Consider the following 9,520-nt stretch of genomic DNA (forward strand, 5'->3'; position numbering starts at 1 on the left):
TAAAACACATTGAGAAAACCTCAGATCAACAACCACTTTCACCAAGCGAAACAGCCCATCTCTTGCTAAACAGCTGAAACTAGATTTAAGAGCGACGGGAGTTAGTGCTGCTGAACTGAAGCTTGTTGCTGACTGTATTATTGAGGACATGTTGCCAATTCCCCACATAGACACTGAATCATTCCGACGCAGCGTAGAAAAAAATCTGGCCAAAAACCACGTCAAGCTGCCACAGAGAAAGTCAGAAATAGTTAGTAGAAGAAAGAGTTGTTTTATTAAAATTTGGTGGAATATGCAGTAAATAAGTTTAAATGTTCAACAATTTTCTTCAAGTCAGAAACTGTTGCATTTAATGTCATTTTTGCTTGTAAATGTGCAAATAAGTTGAATAAAACAAGATTTATAAAGAGAGTGTTTCAGTTTATTATGTGGATCATGCCAAAATAATAGAATTGGGCTGTATAATATTTTGTACCCAAACACACTAAAGAGCGCTACGCTCGCTAAGCTAAATATAAATGCTCGAGTATACAAAATAAAAAGAGGAAGCTTAGTGTAAGAAAGAAAGAAAGAAATAAAAACATAGTAGTATGTGATGTGTGTGTGTGTGTGTGTGCGTGTGTATGGGGGGTGGATTGCTTCTAAATTAATGCACACTAGTCTAACGCACACATACCTGCCTGCCTAACTTTCACTAAACTTACCTTATTTAGGTAGTTAGGTGTAGTGGCACGTGTGGCGTGAGTGAAGCTATAGCGATCAGGTGCACTTCACTATGTAGCACCATCTACGTGACATGTAAACAAAAAAAATAGTTAGGCGTCCAGGCGTATGTGTGAGTGTTGAGTGTTGAGTGTTGTATCCTGTCCACGATCTGACTCAGAACGTAACACTACAGTCACTACCACTCTATGGACGGGTGTAGTGACACCAACTGTAACTGGACTAAATGGTGGTCTGTTATACACTCAACACTCACACACACACTTACTGACTTGCAAGCATGTATACGCCTGCTCGCCTAATATTTTTTTCTAAGTCGTTACATGTCACGAAGACGGCGCTACATAGTGAAGCGCGCCTGATCGCTATAGCTTCACTCACGCCATACCTGCGTCTAAGTGTGACTGATATATTTATGTTTGTTAGGTGCACATCTAGGTGTGGCGTAGGTGTGCATATCTCTGGTCTTTGGAGAGAGCAGACGTGTTTTCATTCGCTCCGATAACACGACCTTGGCTACAGCTGGCTACAGCTGAACAGCCTGAAAAATTGGGCCCAAGACTGAAGGAAAATGGTGAAAAAATCGCAGGGAGGCCCTTCAGATCCCAATTCGGGTTTGGAAGAGGTCAAGGAGATGATATGCGAGGGTCTACAAAACCTATCTGCCGAGATAAAGTCGTTGGAAAAGACGCTGGAAAACTCACATTCCCGAGTGGTGACATTATGGATGAAAAGGGAAAAACCTTCCAAACACCTTCGAAAGAGGAACTATTCTTGAACTGGAGGAATGCTAACAACGTCTGGCAGGGAACAAGGCCAACACGAACAACGATAGAGAGGAGGAGGAATAAAAAGAAAAAAAAAAAAAAAAAAAAAAAGACAACACTGACTACAGATGAGAATACACAAAAAAGGACTGTTCAGAACAACTCAAGAATGTCTGACCAGAGAGACATGTAAACCCATGTAAATTTGCGATGGTAAAACAGGGGACGGGACTCAGATAAGCAAACTGCTTCTCTCTTCTCCTTTTTCGGCATGTACAAAAAAAAAAAAAAAAATGTAAAAAAAAAAAAAAAGTGAATGTAACCATGTCGGAAATAAACTGAATGAATAATAAAAAAAAAATGCTTTAATGTAATTTTTGCATTGTGCATGTGTACCCATTCTAAGTCTATGGAAAATGTAGATCAGATGTGCAGGCGCAGGGTACACGTTCGTTTACACGTTCTATGTGCGTGTGTGTATATGTGTGTGTGCGTGCATGAATGTGTGTGTGCAAATATCGTGTGGTCAGTGTGATCATTTTTTTATTTTTTTTTATTTATTCAGTTTATTTTCGACATGGTGGCATTCACAGAAGTTTGGTTATTCTTTTTTTTTTTGTACATGCCGAAAAAGGAGACGAGAGAAGCAGTTTGCTTATCTAAGTCCTGTCCCCTGTTTTGAACACAGAAAATTTACATCAAAGCTTGTCTCTCTGGTCAAACAATTGTTCTGAACACAATTTCATTTTTGTTTTGTCCTTTTTTATGTAGGATTTATTCTCATCTGTCGTCAGTGTTGTCTTTTTTCATTCCTCCTCTCCATCGTTGTTCATGTCGTCCTTGTTCCCTGCAGATTGAATTGCAATTCAATTCAATTTTGTTCAAATTGAATTGAATTTGAACAAAATTCAATTCAAATGTTCATTCTTATTATGCCAGGAAAGTAATCATTTGGCCGAGCATTAGTAGTTTTATTCATTTCATTATTGGCTTCTCAATCACTAAGTCTTTTCGTAACTTTAAAAGCTTGAAAGGCTGTTGAAAGGCCTGAAAGTCAATACACAAATCAATAATAGCTGTAATCCTGTTTTTTTACTCATTTCTAAAAAAAAAAATATCTCCCAATTGTTATAGAATATAAAAATACAGTATCTAAGATTAAATTATGCTCAACAATCTTTAACAGTAAAATGTAATGTAATAGTGCAATTTTGAAAGAGGGAAGTATTTAAATTGCAAGGGTTGCTGCTGAGAAAGTCAGCTTTGAATGGAAACATACACTGTAAGACAAAGAGCAGATGTTGCAACTGAGATGTGTGGCAATGTAGGAGGACTTTGGCATTCCTTTAGCTGCCTTACCAGCATGCCAAGTTGTAGGATTTACTAAGAAGCCCCTGGGCCTTGCTATGAAAAGACTAAGTCGGCTTGAGGGGCCTTGTGGCTGGCTGCAGTCCGGGTCCCATTGTCTAAGACACTAAAGAGGGGGAAACATTGGATGAATGCAACGAAAACAATAACACTAATACAGAGACAAGGAGGAAGTCAAGGATGAAGCCAAAGCAGGAGGGTTAGCATGCAGCATGCTGGGAAAGAGGAAGGAGCCAAAAGCTGAGGTTTGAGAAAGGATCCGCTGTTACAATAAATATGCTTCACAAAAATATGAATCACATTCCATTTATTTAGCACAAACAGGACTTACTAACATCAGGAAAGTTTGTGAAGCATCTGCTTAATTTACGCAATTCTGTTCAAAAGCATCAGCTATGTGAATAGATTAATTACATGTAACTTTATTACACTCAGTTATGACGGACAAGTGTGATTTTTTTAGGCTGAAGAAAACTTCTGAAGTGTGAAATAAAGAATCTATATTTATTTATTTATTAGAAAACTAGTGTTTTTCAATATTTGGTACCATCCACTTTCTGAAAATTCAATTCAACTTTATTTATACAGTGCAAATTACAACAAAATATGAAATTGTTAAGAAAAAGATCCAACAATTCCTCATGAACAAGCATCGGCGACGGAGGCGAGGAAAGGATTATGAGAAAGTACATCAGAGTATCACAGACTGGTTGTGCTGCGAACTACAGATCAGGAACCGCCAACTTCAGCACCAAGACACATGAAACAGAAAGAGAGAGAGAAGGGTGAGGTTGGTTGAATAGCAGGGGTCAGAAGAGGGAGATGTTTCTGCACCTGAACAACAACCGGAATTCACCCTCAACCACTCTTTCCTCACAAAAAGTAGGGGGTGGTGTTTGAATTTAATGTGCAATTTAAGATTTGAATTCACATTTTCAGATTTAGGGCTTTTTTCTCAGTTTGTTAGGTGAACACTTTTTGAATAAGTAGGTTTTAAGTTTAGCCTTAAAGGCAGAGAGAGTAGCAGCCTCTTGTACTGAGACTGGGAGCTGCTTCCAAAGGCGAGGAGTCTGATAGCTGAACGCTCTGCCTCCTGTTCTACTTCTGGACACGCTTGGAACTTCCAGTAAACCAGCAAACAGGAGCTTGATCATTAAGAGCCTTGTATGCTTGGAATATTTTAAATTATATTCTAGATTTTACGGGAAGCCAATAAAGGGAAGCCAATACTGGAGAAATATACTCTTTCCTGCTTGTACCTGTTGGTGCTCTACCAGCAGCATTCTGGATTAACTGGAGACTTTTAAATATCTGAGTAAAGAATAAACTATAGGGCTGGGTATCGCCAGGTATCACAATAATTGATATAACGCAGGAAAATTCATCCATGATACATTACAATATCTGTGTCACTGAAATAATTCTGAATTCATCTACTGCACTGAATCCATTTCACAGGAATTACAAAACATTGCCAATCAATTCTACGTGAATGACAGCCAAGTAAAACATAGTGTATACTTCACTGTCGTCCTTTCGGACTCTGCCCGGCCGTGGCTCTTCTTCACAAACACTCACCACAACTAGTCACATGTCCTCATGTTATGTTTAAGTCTTTAAGGGAAGACTGATACAAAATAATGCTTCACCAAAATACTGTTAATGATGGTTTGTGCAAATTAACTTTAAATCATGAAAAACAAAATGATTTCACTCATTTCAGTGCTAGTATTATCAACTTCTCTGTGAACATGGACACATATCAGTGTTGCTTATGAAAAATAAACAATTCAGTCAGTGCATTTCCCTGGCCTCAATTGTCTCGTCCACAAGAACACACAACTTTTCCCACGGATCTTCTGTAGCTCTGATGAGATGTTGTTTAAATGCTATGAGCAGGTGAAACTGCTCAGAGTACCTCAGCGCTTGACAAGAAATGGATGGAGCTTTACGGGCGCAGCAAAGTTAAGCAGGCACTGGTTGGCTCTGTATTTAGGAGTCATTGATGATTTGCGTAGTTTTTTGGCATTTGACGCATTTCATGCCGATTCTAAAATATAAATAAATAAATATTGATATGTGGCGCCAGTGAATCGATAACGTACCGCTAGACGAAACCTCACAATATATTACGGAGGTGGAAGAAGGCTGTCTTTGAGATTTGCTTATCATGAGAGTTAAAGAACAAGTCAGTCTCAAAGATAACACCTACATTTTTACTGTGGTGCTGGGTGACAGAATAATGCCATCCAGAGACACTATTTGCCCTGACAATTTGTCTCAGAGGTGTTTTGGACCAAATAAAATCACTTCTGTTTTGTCCTATAGTTAAGAATGAGAAAGTTATAGCTCATCCAGGATTAGATGTCTTTAAAACAGACCTGGAGCTTTAATAACTGATGTGTTTCATCTGATTTCATTGACAAATAAACCTATGTATCGTCTGCACAACAATTGAAATGTATATTATGGTTTCTGATAATGTTTCCTAGTGGAAGCGTATAGAATTTATTTATAAATGTACATTTTGGTTTCATCTCATATATTCTCCATATTCGGTATTTCTTTATTTATATATTATTTCAACCCTGTGTGCTGCTTTTCTTTTTTTTTTCTGTAATGCTGCTAGAAATGTAATTTCCCTGACAGAGCTTTCCCAAGAGATTAATAAAGTCTATATAATTGAATCAAATGTAAAGAGTATTGGTCCTAAAACTGTTCATTGTGCTGTAGATATTTAGTACTATGGAGGATCACTTTGCATGGTATTACAGTTTTAGTACGGACATTAAGTCACCGGCATTGTGGAGCTGTCACATTCTTTGAGTCTGTGGTCTACACAAATACATCATGAAAACCTGCTGTATTCACTTTAAAAGACAAAGTCTCATAGTTTGATTTTTATTTATTATTTATTATTTTGAGGATTTATTTGGTTAGTAAAAATATCTAACTACAAGGCTATATGCGACATGGCTTGACAAGAGTTCACCACCATTGGGGCAATGGTGGCTGGCTAAGTTCTGACAATTGTTAGAAATATATGTTGGTATCAGGAGTCAGCTGTTAGAGTAGAAGAAGAATCCTAATAAATAGAAAGACATGTACAGCAAGGTTTTGTATTATCACCTTTCCTATTTTATGTGTACAGTGGAAGCAAAACAAGAAAGTTGGAAGGTCTGAATGGAAGTTATATACTGTAGGATCATGAATCATTGATAATAAAATGTATGCAGCTGAAACAATTCTTCTAGTTGACTCATTTGGAAAGGCCAATGAAATCGTTCACGTCAAAATAATAAAGAGAAAGAACTTTATAATTTAAAAAAACAAAACAAAATGTAACTTCAAAGATAAATATGTTACCATTTGCAACATAGAAGTAAATGTGATGAAATAGAGGTCAATTCATTGACTGTGGGCAGAACAATAACATAAAAATGTAAGAGTGAAACTTGGATTAAAAGACAAATTTCCTTTTCGGAAAATCCTCTGTATTTGAAATATAAAGAAACATATTGACATGCAGAGATCTGAGCAGTTTCATAAGAAAGAGAGTCATTAAAGCATGTGTAGGTTAGCCATTGCTGTATGAATCAGTAACATGGACAATTCACAAGAGAAGTACGAACAGAGTGTTTAAGATGTGGCTTTATGCTGTGGATAGCAAATGAAACATGAGTATGTGTTGCAGCAGGCCGCTGGCCAATGAACAGGTGCTTCATGACATCAGAAGCACACAGCCAAAGATTTAGGCAGACAAAAAGAAAAAAAAAGATAGAATAACACTATTCCACTGGAAGAGTAGATGGAAAGAGCAAGGAGAACACAGAAGATGAAATATGTTGAATCTGCAACAACAACTGGCGTCCAATCAGCTCATAGAACTGGCTGAAGACAGAGGTATGGCAAGGATTGACTGTCAACATCAGTATCTCCGTATGGACAGTGGAAAAATGCTGGAAAATGTAACAATTGCCTTTTTGCAAAACCCACCCACAAACAGTCATTGTCCAATCATACGTTCGAGCAACCGTTATTATGTAAGCAAGGTCCGACATGCTCACAGCAGGCACGATGGTAAAGCGGTGTGCTCATGACTTGTGGAGGTCGGATACTAGGTACCCCAAGAGTTTGGCTGGGGGAGTCGTGTTCTTTCCGTTCCGATCCCAAAGCCAAAAACACAACTGGCGTGATGTCAACAATGAACTATAAAATTATAATAGTGTCTCAGGGATGTGCGTGTCAGTATGTGTGTGTGTAGTATTGGAGATGTGTATGTTTTAACATTATCTCATCTTGTCTGCACTAATGTGTATGTTCAGCAAAATGACAATAATGTCATACCCCCGACGACGGTGACGACTGGGGTATACAGTTATTAGCAACTATCATATTACCATATTACTCTCAGCATTTCAGTCGACATCCTCCTGAAGCATTCAAGTCTCCCAGTCTATATTAACAGACTTTGTTACCACTTAGCAGCATTCATAGCTGCTATCTTATTAGCCTTGGGTCACCTGTAGGTTCGACTAGCTAGCTATTGTAACAGTTTGTTTTATTAAAACCTCCATTAGCAGTGGTAACACTATCATAGCTTTAGGAGGATACGAACAATATAATATAAGAAAACTTACCCAGCAATTACTTTGGTAAAGTTAGAAAAATATTCACAGAAGTCCAGCACTTTCAGGAGCATGACTGGTCCGATATGCTTTTGCTTCGATAGTTGTAAAGTCCCCTTCATTGTTTATTTTAATGTGTAGAATATATCCCTCCACAGCATATTATAACCCCTTTTGCCTGGATCTGGAGGATATTCTGCAGGTATTGCTCCAAAAAGAGTCACTATGACGCACGGGGATACTTCTCCCAGCCATTACTGACGAGACCAACTCAGGAAAATAACGGACATAGCAAAAGTAAATAAGGGGGGGCGGGGCTTTTGCGGTAGGTAAAGTTGTCCCCCAAAAAATTAATAAATCATATTTTAGGCAAAAAAAGAAAACAGTGTGGAAACTTTGAACTATAATAAACAGACTCATGTTTTCAGGTTGTGTTTTTTCTTGCTATCTTTCATTTTTTTCAGAGTTCCATGTACCTCATCTATTCCAAGCAGCGGTGGATTCATTGCCTGCCTTTGTAGTGCATCATGTCTGAGCTCCCAGCTGTGCACAGAGCACAAGACAGACATGAATGAGAGCTCATCTGTGGGAGCTGGAAACCACATGGTCAAGTGGCCAACAAATGAAAACAGAAAATTGCTACCACTTGTTGAACTCATTCGAGTACATGCAAGCGGGAAAGGTGGTCCGGTCACGATGGAGGCCCCATGTCCTTGTGATTGTTGATTATATATGAAAAAAAAAATAGGGCCAGGCCCTTTATGCCTGTACCCCAGCACTCCTAATCGTCATCATTATAGACCAACACGTGCGTACGGGTTGCCTGTAAGCCTCAAAATTTTGCTTGTGTTTTTGCTATATGATACAAAATGTTTATTTGTTGGATAATTCCAATTATGTTCTTCAGGCAAAGTTCATATATGGTCAAACATTATTTCCAAACAAACAGGAATGACTGTCCCCTTACTAACATGTGCTATACATGATATTGTGATTGGTTTTGTCCAACAGCATTAAAAGAAAATTTGTTAGAGAACACTGAATACAGGTAAATAAAAAAAATAAAAAGTTTATATAAAAAAATTAAAAACTCCAATTATGATATTCGATTGGTGCATATTCAAGGAACAAATACTTTTTTAATACTAGTTAGTGAGATAATGTGTAAGAGGCTTGAATTTGACAGTGTTTCCAAGGCAGGGTTGGGATGGTTTCTTTTAAAAAGTAATCTGGTACAAATATAAGTTACCTGTTCAAAAATTGGAATCAGTAACTCTAAGTATCACTATTTTAAAGTAATGTAACTGATTACTTTGGGATCGCTTCAACACCAAACATGCAAATATAGACACAAAAGGATAGAATATGTGTAACCTGCTCATTGTATTATTTTAAACAAACATAATGTCACCTTTTACAGTCACACTACATCAAAGGAAATATTTAAGTTCAACACAGACTGGGAGAACCCACAGTACTTTCATTAAATAAGGTGTAGAAAAATCAGTTTACTCAATAATTATGAACAATTCAGTTGAATCATTGGCCTAGACCACAGACCATACAATAATGATTATTGTATTGTAAACAATAAATGTTATTGTTACAGTTTTGTAATATGTATATGAAACAAAAAATGAAAGTGGTATTTCAGGTTTGAATAAGTTCTATAGTTATAGCTACGAAGATTACATAGATGTTTTAGGTAATAACATGCTCCATTTCCCTACAATGGTGTCAGAATTGTATTTGTATGTGTCATGTAATATACAGGTGCTGACTTTAATTAAACGTGTGCCAAATACTATTTGCTGAAAATTATTTCCTAAATTAACAAATGCAGTTAGTCTGCATCTTTAACTTTGGATTCATCCTCATAATTCACCCCTCTGTTTTTTATTTGGTGTGGTCACGGCCGACGGTGACCAGTTAATAAAACGCTTGCGTTTACGAATCACCCCAGTTTCTTTTCCCGCGACCGTACATATCATGGGTGATAAGGGTTTTTTTGATCAGCAGCTCCAGTCCAACCCT

This window comes from Gouania willdenowi, chromosome 13 (assembly GCF_900634775.1).
Source record: "Gouania willdenowi chromosome 13, fGouWil2.1, whole genome shotgun sequence".
NCBI classification, from domain to species: domain Eukaryota; kingdom Metazoa; phylum Chordata; class Actinopteri; order Blenniiformes; family Gobiesocidae; genus Gouania; species Gouania willdenowi.